Here is a 17,574-nt window from a genome sequence, read left to right as displayed (position 1 = left end):
GTGGCTCAGTCGGTTAGGCATCTGACTTTGGCTCAGATCATGATGTCATGGTTCGTGGGTTCAAGCCCCGCATCACGCTCTGTGCTGACTCTTAGGGCCTGGAACCTGGTTCACATTCTATGTCTCCTTCTCTTTCTGCCCCTCCCCTGCTCATTCTGTCTCTCAAAAATAAACGTTAAAAAAAATTTTTTTTTTTAAATAATCAACTTGGGAATCATGGCCCCAAGTCCCCTAATGCCACTGTCCAATTTCCACAAAAACTTCCAGAACTCTACGTGTGTTTTATTCATAGGACTTAGGACCATGCACCATTGGAATTTTGTCTACTTGTGTTATTTCCTTGACTGGTGTATTTTCTGGGTTGAGTCATTAGTGTTCCCTTATTTTTTGGCATGTGTGGAGCAGCCAGTGTATTCTTGTTTCAACTGAATCAACACATATTAACAAATCAAGCAAAACCACAGTATTAAGCCAATGCTAGCTGCTTCGAGAAGTAAATGACAGTAGTTATTCCCTCAGGCTCCTTCCATTTTGCTGGCCTTCTTTAACACATGGCTCCAAAGGCTGATGCAGAAGAAAAAGGAGTGCGGAGGGTCATCTTGGGGGTTCACGGGCCAGACCTGGAAGCAGTGCACATCACTGTTCTGTATTTGGTTGGCCAGCTCTCAGTCCTATGTTCAACCCTAACTGCCCAAGAGGCTGGGAAGTCTAGTTCATGTAGGCTTCCATGAGGAAGATGGAAAGGTGTTTGAATAGCTGGCAAGTCTCTGCCATAGTATTCATTTAGAACCGATCTGCCTTCAGCTATGAATTCTCATGGCTTTTCACTGAGATGGCCACTTTTAGGGTAGGGTGTGGTATGGAGGGAGCAGAGGGAAGGGCGATGAACTCTCTTCTGAAGAAAAGTGAGTTGTTTAGATGGTTATCTCTGTGTTCTAGTTCTCATATCATTTGTTCCATATCAGGATACACGAAGGTAGCAGCCTTTTGTCATTTTGCAAAACCAATTTTGTAGGAAACCACATAAAAAAGTACCATGCCTCATCATACTGCTTGTACATAGTACTACTACTTTAATCACCATGTGACAGTAACACTCTCTTGTTCAATCAAATGTTGTGTAAATTACATTATTTTGGAGGATTAAGGAGTCCCTGTAAGTATGGTATGTATCTCAGTGCTTCTAATGTTTGAAGGAAATGGCTTTCTGGAACTCAACATAGTAAAAGAATTAGAATTCAATCAGTGTGATAAATCATTGAACTTGCTGTTGAAGGGCCTAAATTTAAATTAAACCTTTAAAAGCAATAACCTCTTTTCAATTTTGGTACTACTAGGAGATAATGGAGCTCTTAAGTGGAATGAATTTGATTTACAAGTACAGCAATCTTTCTTCAATTGCTGATGTTTTCCACAGTATATGTTTTATTCTTTCAAAGTTTAATCAATAACTAAGGTAAGTGAAATGTCTCTTTCTTCCCTGTTTCCTATTTAAAACGCTTGCTGGTTTCTAGATTTGTAGGGCTTTTGGTTGGACGTGGAGATTCTAGGTGTGTATGTAGTGGTGTCAGGTGCATGTTTAATAATACCCTGGCTAGAGAGATGATTTTAAGCACACATACTAAAGATCTCAGGAAATGACGTATTTAATAATAAATCCACATTACCCCAGGTAGTATTTACAAGCCTGGGCTCTGTCTCCTAGAGTTAACTCACTTTAACTCAAAGGTGCTGCTTCCAGAGCCTACAAACTGGACATCCTTGAATCGGGACCAAGGGACAGCCACCCATGGTGGCAATTGCCCTCAGGAACTAGTCAGCCAGAATGTGAATCTCCTGCAGCCTGGAATAAATCGAGACCACTTGCCTACTTTAGACTGGAGCATTCCACTCATTTCCCGTGGGTGCTGTTAACAAGGTACCACACATTTGGTGGCTTAAAACAACTGAACTTTATTCTCTCACAGTTGTGGAGTCCAGAAGTCTGAAACCCGATCAGGCTTCAGAGATTAGGATGTGGATATCTTCAGGGGTGGGACTGCATTATTCAGACTACCACAGGCATGTGAGCTATTTTGGAAGTGACTGCTCTGGAAATGATTTACTGACTATAATGCTGCATTTTGCTGTTCAGTCTGAGTTCTGGTTGGGTAAAATCTATCTTTCTGGTGGTGTGCTCCTGTATGTCTTATAAAAATGAAGATTCTCCTTTCTTGCTGAAGGGCAGCTCATGTACCTTGAAAGAAAAAAAAAAAAGCAAGTTTAGCATGTTTTTGGTCATTTTTCATGTTGCAGTTTTAATTTCTGATATTGGCTTTCTATATTCTCCTATTGGTTACGAAGATGAAGATGTTGTTATTGTAAATATCGACATTTATAAAAGCTCCCCTAAGAAGCAAATAGATTTGACTACCTTTTAAAATGACATTGAAATTTATTTTCTAATTAGAAAGTATAGCTCATTTTAGGAAATCTAGAAAACTCAGAACAGCTCGATGAAAAAAGACTGCCATAATTTTAACAACCTAGAAATCAGTAGTACTGATAATTTTGACTTCTTTTATCGTACTGCATTAATTTTCTCCCTGGAGTGTTTAGCAGTCATTCTTCCACACTGGTTTGAGAGGCCACCATTATTTTGTAGGGAAATCAGTTTTCTGGAATGCTGGAAAATGGAAGCCTTGATGTTGTTCAGGTTAAAGCACTTTCTTCCTTCAGTTCAAGAGAGGGTTTTACACTGGGTTTGAGTCTGATACAGAGAGCCTGATATTTACAAGCAATTCCTGAAATGAAAGGTTATCAGTTGTTAGTGGAAGTTCTTCCTGGATGCATCTTTAGGCCACTTTCAAGCATGTTTTAGTAGAACCTTAATCCTGAGAGATGCTCTGGGGGGTGGGGGGGACAGAAGTCATTCATGAACAAGTAAGTTTTGGGAAACCATGTATATTTTGCACACCTGTGTGCACACATGAGCGCTTTAAGTCACCATATATATTAACAGACTTTCTAGGATAAAGGAACCTATTTAACCCAGAGTTTCCCTACAGCTGATTGACTTATTCTTTTTTCCTAATGCCTATTACAAAGATCTACATGGAGTATAATTTGTGAAACAGAGTAATAACGTAGATAAGGGAAATCCAAATGTTTTTGGTGTTAAAGGACTTTGGTCAAAGTGTGTGTGTGTGTGTGTGTGTGTGTGTGTGTGTATTTCCATATAAATATTATTGTCCTCTTTGCCAAAATCAGTGTTTTAAAAAAGTGGCTTATTTGATTCTAGTATTAGAAAACCTTTCTTTTTTTTAACTGATGTCTTACATTATAATACATTAGATGGCTTTTCTGTACCCTTTGGGGAATTAGGAATTAAAATCTAGGAATAGTGTCAAGCAGAGTGAAAGTTCAAGGGAAGAGTGAAAGAAATTTGTGTTTTAAAAAAAAATGTAGTGTGAAAGCTTCCCAACCTCTCCCACCAAGTGTCATTTTGGCCTGAAGCTGAATTAGTTCTCATCTGATTAAATCCGAACCAGATTCTGCTATTTCCTAACTGCTGTGAAGTGCAGATTTTAAAAATGTGTCAAAAAAGCAAGAATTTAATCCTAGTAGGAAACAACTCTCTTAAAAGAGAATAATTAGCATTTCATTTATATCCTCATTTTACAACTTTTCAACATACAAAATTATTCATCATGTTTATGTAACATGTAATTATTAAATGCCTGGTCAGAATACCAGCATTAATTTTGAAATTCAGATTTCTAAACTGATATCCATGGAGATTTGAGAAAACTTAGGGGTGGATGGAAGACCACACTAACTTTTAGCATCCATGTCTGTCAAAGGCAAATGGTGATCTCGGCACCATAACTAAACTTTTGGCTTTTATACCTATGGGATCAAGATGAGGCTCAAATAACATAAAGTGGCTGATCTAGAAATTGCTTATTTGAATTTAGGAAGCAACCACAGAACTTTCAAATATTTCTGGAGTGAAAACCTAATTTCCCTGGCCAATTAAAAAGGTCTGTCAGAAAGAGGAGAGGTCACTGTAATTGAAAACTCTTTGCAGCCAATTACTTCTCTTAGCTTATGTAGCTTCACCACAGTCCTATAGAGCAATGACTCTTACGGGAACACCAAGACTTGAACTTCTCCTGGTGTGATGGTTAGTTTTAGGTGTCATCTTGGCTAGGATTGGTCATACGCCTGTTATGTGGTCAAACATCAGTCTAGATATTGCTTGGAGGTATTTTTAAAAAGCAATTAACATTTTAATGGGTAAACGTTGAGTAGAACAGTATCCTCCATAATCTGGCTGGATCTCATCCACTCAGTTGAAGGCCTTAAGACAAAAGATTGAGGTCCCCAAAAGAGAAAAGAATTCCCTTCAAGATTGCCTTTGGATGCAAGACTTCATATTAACTTCTGCTGGGATTTCCAGCCTGCTGGCCTGCCATGCTGATTAGATTTTAGACTTGCCATAATCCTATGAGCCATTTCCTTAAAGTAAAGATTTGGGATGTTTGTATGTATATATACACATACCTTATCGGTTCTCTTTGGAGAATTCTAACTAATACACTTAGGCACTTGTTAGAAGTGTAAATTCTCAGGCCCCACCTCCAACCTGGCAATCAGAAACAATAGGGTTAGCTGAGCAATCTGCTTTAGTGAGCCATCTAGCCCATGCCAATGATTCCCAAGCTTAAGAGCCACTGCAAGTAAATGGAAGAAGCCTCCTTTTGCAGCTGAAAAAATTGAGGTTCAAAAAGGTTAAATGATGTGCTGAAAGTCACATCTTGGTGTAGCCAAGATTTATTTTTGATATTTTCAAAAGGATGAAGTAATAATCATGGGTAGCTTAGCAGTCTTTGAATATGCTTTTGTAGTATGCTATTGGGATGTCTGTTTTCTTAGAGAAAAATACATGCAGGGCACCTACCGTGTGTATGTAGTGTAAGAGAGCAGTGATTCCAACTCTTTGTACACCTAGGTATTACTTTTGCTATTTCATGTGGTGAGACTTTGTTGATTAAAGAAGGAATGTTTTAAAGTAATAGTTATCTTGTCATTACAGCTGTGCAGAGTTGCTGGTAGTCATGAAAGTGCCAGTACTGCTATACTGAAGTCATATAGCCCAAGCAAAAGCCAGAGATATGTAATATTTTAATTAGCTTGTAAACCTAAATGTAGAATTTCTGTTAAGCATTTTCGCTGTTGGAAAGAGTCAAGGATTTTCATTACTATATTATAGTTTTCAGAAGTGTCTGGAGACCTCTTGCTTTGGATATCTTTGTAACCAAGGACATTTTCAGATACGGTTGCTGAGTGCTGTGCAGCAACTGTGATGTATTAGCAGGGTATAAAAGATAAACAGCTATAAAACATACATGCCCAAATCTTAGTAGTGGATCACCTTTTCAGTCACCAGACTCAATGTACTGGTTTGGGTGATGACTCTCCTCCAAGCACTAGCTAAGAGACGCAGAGTCTTTCCTCTTGGGGCTCTACTATTGTTGACGTGTGCCTTCTAAGGTGGCAGGGTAAGGGGGGAGAGTTGGAGGTTTCTGATAGAAAGGCTGGGAAGTGGTGTTTGTCCTTTCCATTCTGTTGGCTGGAACTCAGTCACATGGCCACTTTGAGTGGCAGGGGAAGCTGGAGAATGTGGTCTGTGTATCCAGAATCAGAGGAAATGAGGTTGGTGATCAGCTGGCAATCTCTTCCACCTGGGACTTAAATGCTCTGATGTGGTCAGGTTTGTGCTTCTGCCCATGATGGATTTATGTTCTCTGCTGATAACCAGAGCATGGTAGGGGTCAGGGAGGTCTACAGATGTAGTTACTAATGCTCCAGACTCTTGCCAAGTCTTTACTAGCCTGAGAGAACAGATAGAGTCACAGAAAGAATAACTCACGTTGTACTGGCTGGCCCTTGCTTACAGCTTTGATGGGGATCTTGCACCACCTCTGGGTTTCTATCTAGTTATATCTTTTTTTTAATGTTTATTTATTTTTGAGAGAGAGAGAGAGAGCATGAGTGTAAGCAGGGGAAGGGCAGAGAGAGAGGGAGACAGAGGATCTGAAGCAGGCTGCACACTGTCAGCACAGAGCCCCATGTGGGGCTCAAACTCCTGAACTGTGAGATCATGACCGAGCTGAAGTCCAATACTTAACCAACTGAGCCACCCAGGCGCCCCCCATCTAGTTATGTCAGTCTGTTAGCAAGACTTATGTGCTATCTACCATCTTTTCCTCTTCCATTTTATGTGCACCCCTACCCCTTATTCCACTGTTCAGATTCACTGCCTTTTAGTCACCAGAGGGTACCCTATTGCTGTTACTGTGCCAGGAATGCCCCATAAACAGCTTTCATAAACACCATCTCCCAAGAGGCTGGAGTGGTGTTATATGCAGAGCAGAAGTAAGAATAGCTGTTGTCTTAGTTATGTATTGCTGTGAAACAGACTATTTCATGAAACTATATTTCCCCCCCATAAGTGTTTGGGTTGATTAGGCTCAATGGGGCAGTTACTGTGTTCCACATACTTTTGGCTGGGGCCACTCAGATGGCTGCATTCAGCCGGGACCTTGGCTACAGCTGGAAAGTCCATGGTGGTCACCAGTCCCCCAGTGCCTGTCCCCATGGCTCTCACCCTTCTGTGGTCTCTGTTGTACTTCTTATAGTTTAGTGCCTGGGCTACAAGGTGGAGGAAGCTTTCAGATCTTTCATGGTTTTGGAGGCCTCAGAACATCATTTCCACTGCATTTTATTGCTGGTAAAGCCACAAAACCAGCCCAGTTCTAAGAGAGAGGAAATAGGGTGGTGTGTTCCCGGGATATGAGGAATTGTTGGTGGCCATATTTGGAGATTATCACCATGCTTGTCAGTCTGCCTTCTTTGTCACCTGTACCTTAAGAGCCCGCTACCTATATTTTGTATATCAGAGTCACCCATGAAATTATTCCACCAACAATTTACCCTTTCTCCAGCGGGCTCAAGTTATTGACATCATCGCTGTAACCTTGGTCAGGTAGGTCCTGATTTGGGGAATATGTGAGGTGTGCACAGGAAGTAACAAAATTGCTATTTGGCCAGTGCTTAGGGTTTGTGTTAGGAGGGTAGTAAGTTTGAGAAATTGTGCAGTGGCCTGATTCAAGCTAAAGGATCAGGAAGCCTTGAACCAGTGGTGGTAAATTGCAAAACAATGTTTAAGGAAGATGAATTTCACAATACTGTATAGAGAACATTGAAGGATAGTGTCATTGTCCACGACCACCATATGTAGACATGAAATGAACAAGGCCTGGACTGTAGGCAGAATCACGGGCCTAAAAGAAATGGTCCTGAAAGGCAGAGGATAATCAATATGACTCAGACTATGGAGAGGAAGACAGGATAAAGAGAAGGCTGGGTGTAGTAAATTCTGCCACAAATCAGTTTAAAAATACTGTTGGGGCGCCTGGGTGGCTCAGTCACTTGAGTGTCCAACTTCGGCTCAGGTCATGATCTTGCAGTTGACAAGTTCAAGCCCCGCATCGGTCTCTGTGCTGACAGCTCAGAGCCTGGAGCCTGCTTCGTATTCTGTGTCTCCCTCTCTCTCTGTCCCTCCCCTGCTCATGCTTTGTCTCTCTGTCTCAAAAGTAAATAAAAACATTAAGAGAAAATAAAAATAAAAATAATACGTTAGGAGGGGGGTTTGTGCTAAACATGAAACTCTAGAACTAATCAAAGACAGATAGTAGAGAGGCTGTTACACTTAAATCTTAGTCTTGGTGGGGAGGTGGTAGTAAAAGTCCGTGTATCAGTCAGCTTAGAATTTATTATGCTGCAGTAACAAACAGCTCCAAAAATCTCAGTGGCTTATGACAAAACAAGATTCATTTCTCATTCATAATAGGACTATTGCAAGTCAGCTCAAATCTGTTTTACATCATTTGTGATCTAGGCAGAAAAAGCAACCTATCTGGAACATTCCTCTGTCAGGGGAGGAGGAAAATAAAAATTGGTAGAAACCAATAGTAGCTATTAAAGTTTTTGCTTGGAGTTATACATGCCCTTCCATGTTTTATTTTATCTTTTATTAGTCAAAGCAAAACACATAGTGAAGCTTGATGTCTTTGGGGGCAAGGATTATATTCCTCTCAGAAAAAGAGACACCAGGCAAGAGCCCCTAGGAAGAGCAGCATATATTTTAGAAAACATAATACAATCAGCCATAGTTACATGTTTCCCTGTTTTTAATGACACAGATAATGAAAAGTCACTAGAAAATGCTGAAAAGCACACAGCAGACGTTTCCAGTCACCCCAAGTTTCTCTCACTAGAAATAACTACTCCTGTTAGTATTTTGGTATAAATATATTCAGATATTTTTTCCTGGAAAATTTTTATAGTGGAATTAAATGATATATGCTATCCTGTCACTTATGTACTGACTTAAAGGTACACAATAAACACACACCCATGTCAGCCAATACACATGTGCATCCTAACCCATAATGGCTCTCTGGTATTCCTCTGTATGAATATATCATAATTTATTTAATTGTTGGACATTTTGATTTTCCAGTTTCACTGTGTTCAATAAAGTGCTGTCATTAAGTCTCTTACATGTATGCATTCACACATTTATCAGACTATTTCACTTGGATAAATTCCTACCAGTGAAATAATTAAAAGGAATATCTTTTTAGTCCTTTCTGATACATCATTGACAAATTGCATAGCTTAGTTTTTAAGGCCCACTATTCCTTTTCCCCCTCCTAAAATGGAGTAGTGTTACCATAGCAATAGAAAAAAAAAAATCAGTACTCTCATGGAAGTGCCTAATTTGTCTTTGTCTTCATTTTAACTCAGAAAGTTACATTTTGTGCCAAGGTTGACACATAAAATACTTGTCCAGAATCTCTTGTGGGTTAGGAGGTCAGTGCCCTTGGAGAGATGACCTCAGCCGTGCCTGATTAGCCTGCTTCACAAATTGGCTCCCTGTTTGCTGGGAGAGGCTTTGTCAGTCATGGTTGGTCATGTAAGTTGCTCTGCCTAGGGAGACTCAATGACTCATAAATGTCCCTCCCATCCGCCTGTAATTTAGAAGACAATTGGTCATAAACAAGGCAGTTTATGTAAAGATCATTAATTAATCAAAGAGGCCAGCTCATTATAGTGGATTCATTTAGGGATCTGATTCAGTTCTCAAGACTATTCAAAGGTGTGTGGTACAAGCTGCCTGTCATCTGGATTTTCTTGGAGAGAGAAGAAGAAAGTTAAAGTCTGGTGGGGTATCTTAGCCCTTTAGCCTACTTGCTAGGGAGGGTCTATCGTTTTGGAAACCAAGTTTGAAATCTGTATTCTCAAATTGGTGATTGAATTAAGAGATGGTCAGAGATGGTTCAGGCATAACTCTGGAGGTGCCTACGTGAGGCGGGTGAGGTGCTCCCATGGTGAAGGGTGGAACACTTGGTGGGGTGCGGGGCACATGGAGAAGAACAGCAGAAGGCAGTCCTTTTATCATTCAGCTGCCACAATCAGGCTGGGGAACCCTGCAGTGGTGCTCACTAAAATACTAGGTTGTTTATTCTGTTTGGCAGAAAATAAATTCACATTCACATTGTAAAATGCAGAGTTTCATGTGGTCACTGGAGTAAAAGCTATTAGCATTCTTACCTTGTTTTATTTTGTTTTTGTCTTAAGGAAAGGGTAGCAAGCAGTTGAGGAGCTTAGGAGAAGGAAAGCATAGGGTTTAAGTTCCAGCTGTGCTGCTCTCTAGCCATGTGACCCAGGCTTGTCCCTGTAACCTACCCTGGGCCTGAGCATTCTCATTTATAAAATGCGGCAGAGTAGCAAGGTCTACTTTATAGGCTATTCAGAAGATTAAAATACATAAAACACATAGTATGATCCCTACCTAGCACACGGAGAGAGGTCAATAAGTGGTGACTATTTTAAAGTGATATATAGTACAACAACAATTATTTTCACAAAGCAGTAGTAAACTTTAAGAGGCTTGAATCACTATAAGAAGTTTGAATCAAGTGTTTGACTATACTTAGCATGGTGAGCATTGAATAGTATATAGAATTGTTGAATCAATTTGTTGTGTACCTGAAAAAAAAAAAAGGTTTGACTCATATAATCAAGGTCAGTTCTATAGCCCTTATTATCATGTACATGGAGATGGCTTTAACCTTATATGGTTCTAGTCTTACTGTTTTGTGTGCTCTGTAATAGCAAACTCCAGTTATTTCTGTGGCTTATTATAATAAAATATATTTCTTTTTTTAAATGTTTACTTATTTTTGAGAGAGAGAGTGTGTGAGCAGGGGAGGGGCAGGGGTGGGGGGAAGAGGATCCCAAGTGGGCTCTACACTGACAGCAGTAAGCCTGATGTAGGGCTTGAACTCATGAACTGTGAGATCCTGTCCTGAGCTGAAGTAGGATGCTCAACTGACTGAGCCACCAGGCGCCCCCCTCACATGCATTTCTTGATGTAGCCATTAAATGGGATGTTGTTGGACAGAGGGTAAATATCCTACACATGATGACAGAGAATCCAGGCTTCTTCCATGCCATGGCTCCTCCATCCTTTAAGACCTCAGTTTTCATTGCTGTTGGCACAGAAGGGAGAGATATAAAGGAGCACTATGAGGGAGTTGTCCATGAGCCTGTCCTCGAGCTGGTGCCTATCATTGCTCACACTCCATGGTCTAGAACTAACTCACCCGGTCAAACCCTTACTGCCAAGTGGTAGGGATGAGAAATGGATCCGCTGCTTGGGCAGCCACCTCCCAGCAGCACTATAGCCAATCCCAGAATGTATGCTCTGGTTCCAAAGTATGGTAAGGGGAAGGTTTAGACGTTTTGCCTGTCCCTATTATTTTATAGGAAAAAGTGATGATATTTTGTTGGCAGAAGAGGTAAGTAGGAGGAGTGAAAGAACAATTTAAGGATTTGAACTAGGGAGTCTTAATTGGGCTGATGATCATACCATTGTAGGAATAGGGCTTTGGGGCAGGTCAGTATGGTCCTTTTGTGGGAAAAGGACCAAAGAAGAGTGTTTTGGGCATGAAGAGCTTGAGGTAACTGTGGGATATACCATGGAAATCTTCCTTGGGTGCATGAGAAAACAGACCTAGCATTTTATGTGGCCAACTTTCCTAAATGAGGACACATGTTATCTTCCTTTAAGTGTGCCTGTATTCATCTTCTGACATCCATGTAAGGATATGATTCTCAGGATTTACCTTCTTCATGATAAGAAATGCCCAGCCCAAATGGAGGGGGGAAAACTAAACTTTTTGTGTGGATACTTTTTGTTTAGAATATGAATTTTCAAGAATATCATGCCTAGGATTCCTTGGGACTGGATATACCGTCACGTGATTTATTATTTGTTCCACTGCTGTCCAAGGGCAGCAAACCACCCTTCAAGAGATTTCTTTTTTTTTTTAATTTTTAATTTTTTAATTTTTTATTTATTTTTGAGAGAGAGAGAGACAGAGTGTGATCAGGGGAGGGGCAGAGAGAGAGGGAGACATAGAATCCGAAGCAGGCTCCAGGCTCTGAGCTGTCGCACTGAGCCCAATGTGGGGCTCGAACCCGCGAACCACGGGATCATGACCTGCGCTGAAGTCAGACACTCAACCAACTGAGCTACCCAGGTGCCCCAAGAGATTTCTTGAAGAACGCAGATCTAGAAAAACTCTAGGCAAGTCATTGAGCAGTCCGTGTTTGTTATAACATCATAGATCTGGTGTCTGCAAACTTGTTATGGTATTTGATTTAAGTTACCCTCAGTGTGGAATTGGGTGACTGACCACTTAAACAGAGAGTTTGTCAGCCTCACATTGTGGGGCAGGGGTAGTTTTCTTACACTCCTTAGATTCTGTAAAGAAGTGTTTATTATCTACAGCAGTCAAAATTATGTTTTTTCCATAGTTTCTCGGGAAGGTACCTCACTTAACAATTCAACCCAGATGAGCATTTTCTGCTGTTTAATCTGCATTTTCTTGGTACTGTATATATTTTCAACAGGACTTTCTTGTGAAGCATCTGTGTGTTTCGTGTCTTCAAGAATCTTACACTTTGTTGTAAGGTGGTGGGTCTAGGCCATCTACATCTTGACAAAATCATTTGAAACATCTGATCATACCCTACCTTAGTCTTCTTGGACTGCTATAACAAAATCTCACCGACTAGGTGGCTTAAACGTAGAAATTTCTCACAGTTCTGGAGGCTAGAAATCCAAGATCAAATTGCCGATGGATTTGGTTCCTAGTGAGGACCTGCTTCGTGGCTCATAGACAGGAACCTTCTCAATATGAGCTCTCATGCCCTTTCCTTGGTGCATGTGCATGGAGAAAGAGAGCTCTGTCTCCCTGTTGTAAGAGTACTAATCCCATCAAGAGCACCTTACCCTGATGACCTCATCATCTTTTCCCCTCAAAGGCCCCATCTCGAAGTATCTTCACATTGAGCATTAAGGGTGCAATAAATGAATTCTGAAGGCTCACAAACATTCAGCTCATGACATCTGCCTTTATCAATTCAGTAGATTTTATGCTACACAGAAAGTTAGTGGAGCTGAGGGCCTTTTCCAGATTTAAGATGGAGGAAAGTAAAAGGTATAGATTTATCTCTTTTCCTGTTATAATAACATAGCCTTTTATTCATTTAGCCCTTAAACATTTATGATACATTTAGTTACCAGGCACTGAGCTAGGTTCTAGGGATGTAGAGATTTTTATTAGACATAGCCAGGATGTACAGATCTGTGATATAAAAAAAAAAAAAAAAAAAATCAAATTTTATGCACCTATGCCTGACAGTGCTATGATAGGAGTGAGTGTAGGACACAGTGGGGGCCCAGCAGAAGGATTTATTCATTCTTCCTGATGATATGGGGAGGGAATCCAATCCAAGGAGCTGTAGGTGGGTTGGTAAGCAGCGGTGGACTGGTGTTCAGAAGTTAGTCGTAGAGGACACAGGCATTCAAATGAGGGATTAGCATGAGCATATTTATGTAGCTTTGAAATGAACTTGGGTGTGTGGAAAAGCAAACCTTTCAGCTTTTATTGAAGCCTAGGCTTTAGGTGAGTGCTTAGCTGGAAATGAAGCTGGATATGTAAGCAGGCACCATATCTAGAAGTATCCTGTCTTTCATGCTAAGAAGCTTGGGCCTTATCTTTGGGGCATTGGGGAACCTTCAAAGGATATTCATCTTTGAAATGATATTGACTTCTGCATTTTAGTAAGATCACTTTGGCAGAATATGAAGAATAAACAGGAATTCATGTTATGTTTTATTTCTGAACCTTGGAAGTTGGGACTTTTATTTCCATGGGTTTTAACTGTTGTCAAACATCTTTTGAGGATCACTGTGACGCAGGTCTAGAAGTTCATTTATAAGAAAGTATCAAGAGAGACATGAATTCCTTTGCTCAGCAGCTCTGCTTTAAACTTTGACCTAGAGAAGATTGAGATCACCGGCCATTCCATCCTGGGACATTTATGCCCACCTGGAGAAGGTCATAGCCAAAACTGTGCTGAAAGCTGCCCTCAGATTCTCCTGCTTTGACCTCATACTGTCAAGCAATGTACCTTAGATTAGAAAACATAGTGATGCCTCAAGAAAGATACTGTGGTGTTTTTTGCTTTTTTTTTTTTTTTTTTAAGAGAAGTTTGATTTTCCTGAGTCCTTTTTCTCATCTGTAAAATGGAGTTAATAACTACTTGGCCTACAGAACATCATCAGTTCTGATGTAATTATTTTGAAACTATTAATTTATTCTAATATCAGTGTATTAAAGAACGATCTGTTCACAAAATGGATTTTGTATTTAGTTATCACTGAAAATTATACCCACCTAAACCAGGCAATGTAGGAATACACAGATCACACATCCACAGCTCAGAAATCTACCAACTACTTCAGTTCTCTAGGCCATGAGCCACACCCACCCACATCTGGTGTCACAACTGTCTGATTTCAGGTGGCCCTCCTTCCATGTCACAGTAACTTACAAGCTACAGCCCATCTGATGCTCATTTCCACATCCAAACTTTGGTCTTTTTCAAGGTCAAGTTTCAGAAAAGTCCATATATATATTATAATATTTATGTATTTCTTAATCATTTACTACATATAAAATTGTGTACTGTTTTTTTTTTTTTAATTTTTTTTTTTTCAACGTTTATTTATTTTTGGGACAGAGAGAGACAGAGCATGAACGGGGGAGGGGCAGAGAGAGAGGGAGACACAGAATCGGAAACAGGCTCCAGGCTCTGAGCCATCCGCCCAGAGCCTGATGCGGGGCTCGAACTCACGGACTGCGAGATCGTGACCTGGCTGAAGTCGGACGCTTAACCGACTGCGCCACCCAGGCGCCCCGTGTACTGTTTTTATTAGGTTCCTCTATGGCACTGACAAAAGCTTGTGAGTGTTGCACCCTAGCCTGAATTTTCCCATGAACCCTGTGGTTTTTACGGTGTGATTTTGTGTAGCACGGAGATTTTTGAGAGTGCCTATGTGGAGTTATAGCAGAACTGACTGTTGTGTAAAGATGCATGTGATCCAATTCTCAGTACAATATTTACACAATGTCAAGGCACCTGTGGCTCAGTTAAGTGTCCGACTTCAGCTCAGGTCATGATCTCACCGTTCCTGAGTTCAAGCCCCGCGTCTAGCTCTGTGCTGACAGCTCAGAGCCTGGGAGCCTGTTTCAGATTCTGTGTCTCCGTCTCTGTCTCTACCCCTCCCCCACTGATGCTCTGTCTCTCAGAAAAATAAATTACTAAAAAAATTTTAAAAAATAATATTTACACACTGTAGTCATGAACACGGACTGATTTTCTTCCAATCATGAAGCCATTTGCTGGAGGCCAGATCAGATGGAAGGAGTCTCTTCACTTGGCATTATTGTGAGTCACGCTTCATCATCAGCTGGGGTGCAGGATCGTCAGTGATGAGCCCCTGCATCCTTCTTTGTCTACTCCATTGGCCAGTGCGCCCTGATGGGGTGTGTGCTAGTTAGTCCTTAAGCTTGGTGCCAAACGGCACGCCCACCCTGTTTAAAATAATTTGTTTATTTCTTTATTTTGAGGGGCAGGGGGAGAGAATCCCAAGCAGGCTCCGCATTTCAGCGCAGAGCCCCATGCAGAGCTTGAACTCACGAAATATGAGGTCATCACCTGAACCAAAATCAAGAGACCAATGTCGACTGAGTCACCCAGGTGCCCCCAAACCCACCCTTCTATACTGGACTTACAGTGTTTAGACTGGCAGTCCTTGAGGCTGGCTCCTGGTTAGATTCTGCCCACAGGGACACTAAAGGAAGACTGGAAGACTGAAGAGGAGAGAAGGGTTTGCTTCTTCCTGTGTGTTTGCTGTTCCTGTTCACACCCTGGCAGTAATCCTTAGTTTCAGTCTCTAGTTTGTTGGTTCTGGCACACCCAGTACCAGGCGGGCAGCACCCACTCCTCAGAAACCTGCCCCCAGCTCTGCCGAGTCCCTTCTCCAGATTCTAATGACCTTGTCTCTTCCCTGTCTTCCCTAGGGGTGGTGTCAGTTTCATTTGGTTTCTGTTTCTGTATTACCTCGGTCTTTCCTGTTCACTTTTTCAGTTCCACGACACCTATTTAATTCCCTGGTAAGATTTTTGGTGTGGTTTTTGTTTTCCTCCCAGGATCCTGACCGACACAGGATGGAAGATTTGGTAATTGCAGTGTCAGTAAGAGAAACGATTTAAGAACAAAAGATAGGACAGCTGGCTGCCAACTGGGATTTGATGGGCTTGACCGAGAAGCAGTAGCCTGGAGATCCTCTGACGCAGATGCGGCACTGGTGCCACTGACGTGTGGAGCTTGGACTCTGGGACCGCTGCTCTGCCATTTACTAGTTGTTTCTTAAACAGTTTACTTAATCCCTTTAAATCTGAATTTCTTCATCTGAAAAAAAAAAAAAAAAAAGGGGATAATAGGATCAAGTAGGTTGTGGTCAGGACCAAATGAGATGATGCTTAAGAAGTGCTTAGGACTAGGGGCGCCTGGGTAGCTCAGTTGGGTAAGCATCTAACTTTGGCTCAGGTTTTCATCTCGTGGTTTGTGGGTTTGAGCCCCAGGTCAGGCTCTACACTGACAGTGTGGAGTCTGCTTGGGATTCTTTCTCTCCCTCTCTCTCTACCCCTCCCCTGCTTATGCGCTCTGTCTCAAAATAAATAAACTTAAAAAAACAAGTGCGTAGGGCCAATGTCTCGGACATGAACAAGCTCTCGATTAAGTGTTTTCCATTCCAGTGCCACCACTGCTTGCGTAGTCACCCTGGGGAGTGCCTTTTGACGTCTGTGGCTGCAGTAACTCAAGTCCCTTTGTTTTGAAAGGCATCCAAAGAGGCATTTCATAACCCATATTTTCCACATTGAAGCATAAGTGACCACCCCTTCTCTTTCTATCTGCAGGTAACTTACTGACTATGAAAAAGAGTGACTCACCTTTTTGAAGTTCATTTTAAGGAGAAAGCGTCCTTTGATGAGTTGAATTTAGAATGGTTAGTCGCTTTGTAGAGGAATTGCAGCTCAGTTAGTAAAGAAGCTGATGACTGTGTCCCAGCGCTCTGTCACACAGATCAGATATTGGAATGTCTGGTGGCCTTGAAGGCATTGAAGCAATGCTGAAGATGCCATGATATCACTATAATAAAAAGAAGATGCTTCCACTACCCCACACTGAAAGAGAAAATCCCTCTATAGAGCGAATGTCGGTCCCCCATTTGAATGATGGGTATGAATTTGTTCTATAACATTTGGATGCATACATGTTACATTTCCTCATTGTCCAAAACTCAAATCAGTCTAAACTTCTACTTGCCAAGGTGTGTAGATATCCAGCACCAATTATTATTGGAGTGGGGGTCTTCCTAAGGTATTGCATGAGTTCTAGAGGCCTTACACAGCCTCTGTGAAAGTGTCCTTATCTATGTTGCTTGCCACCAACTCATTATTTAAGTCAACAAGATCCATTTTGAAGGCAAGTTAGTTAGTCAGAGCCATTGTTTGTCAAGGTGCTGAACTCCTGGATTTGGTTCACCCTTTCTAGGTATCATGCGGTCTCATTTGAAAGATGTAGTTGGGCATACTGTTTGCCTTCTCATTCAAATAAAGGCTAATCCTCCTGTCTTCCCTTGATACCTGCTGTCCCTTTCATCCCCTGAGTAAGACCCCAGAACTCAGATCACAGAGACATAGCTAGCTGTATTCTTACAATGGGAGAAAATATTGGAGCCTGCTTCACATTCTGTGTCTCCCTTTCTTCTTTCTTCTCCCCGGCTCACACTCTGTCTCAGTCTCTCTCTCAAAAATAAATAAACGTTTAAAAAATTTTTTAAAAAAAGAAATGATGAAGCTGAGGTTCCAGGAGTATAAGTGATACACCCAAGAACATCCCACTGGTAAATGCAGAGGTCACAGTAAAGGGCTGTTTTTAACATACCAGATTTTAGTACAAATTTATAGGAAAACTGAAAAAAGTAGATGATTTGATGATTGACTCAAAATAAGAAAAGGTGTTTGGCTGGGCATTTGA

Source organism: Puma concolor, chromosome D4, assembly GCF_028749965.1.
Source record: "Puma concolor isolate L17-30 chromosome D4, mPumCon1.1.hap2, whole genome shotgun sequence".
Lineage (NCBI taxonomy): Eukaryota > Metazoa > Chordata > Mammalia > Carnivora > Felidae > Puma > Puma concolor.
This window is presented reverse-complemented; position numbering follows the sequence as displayed.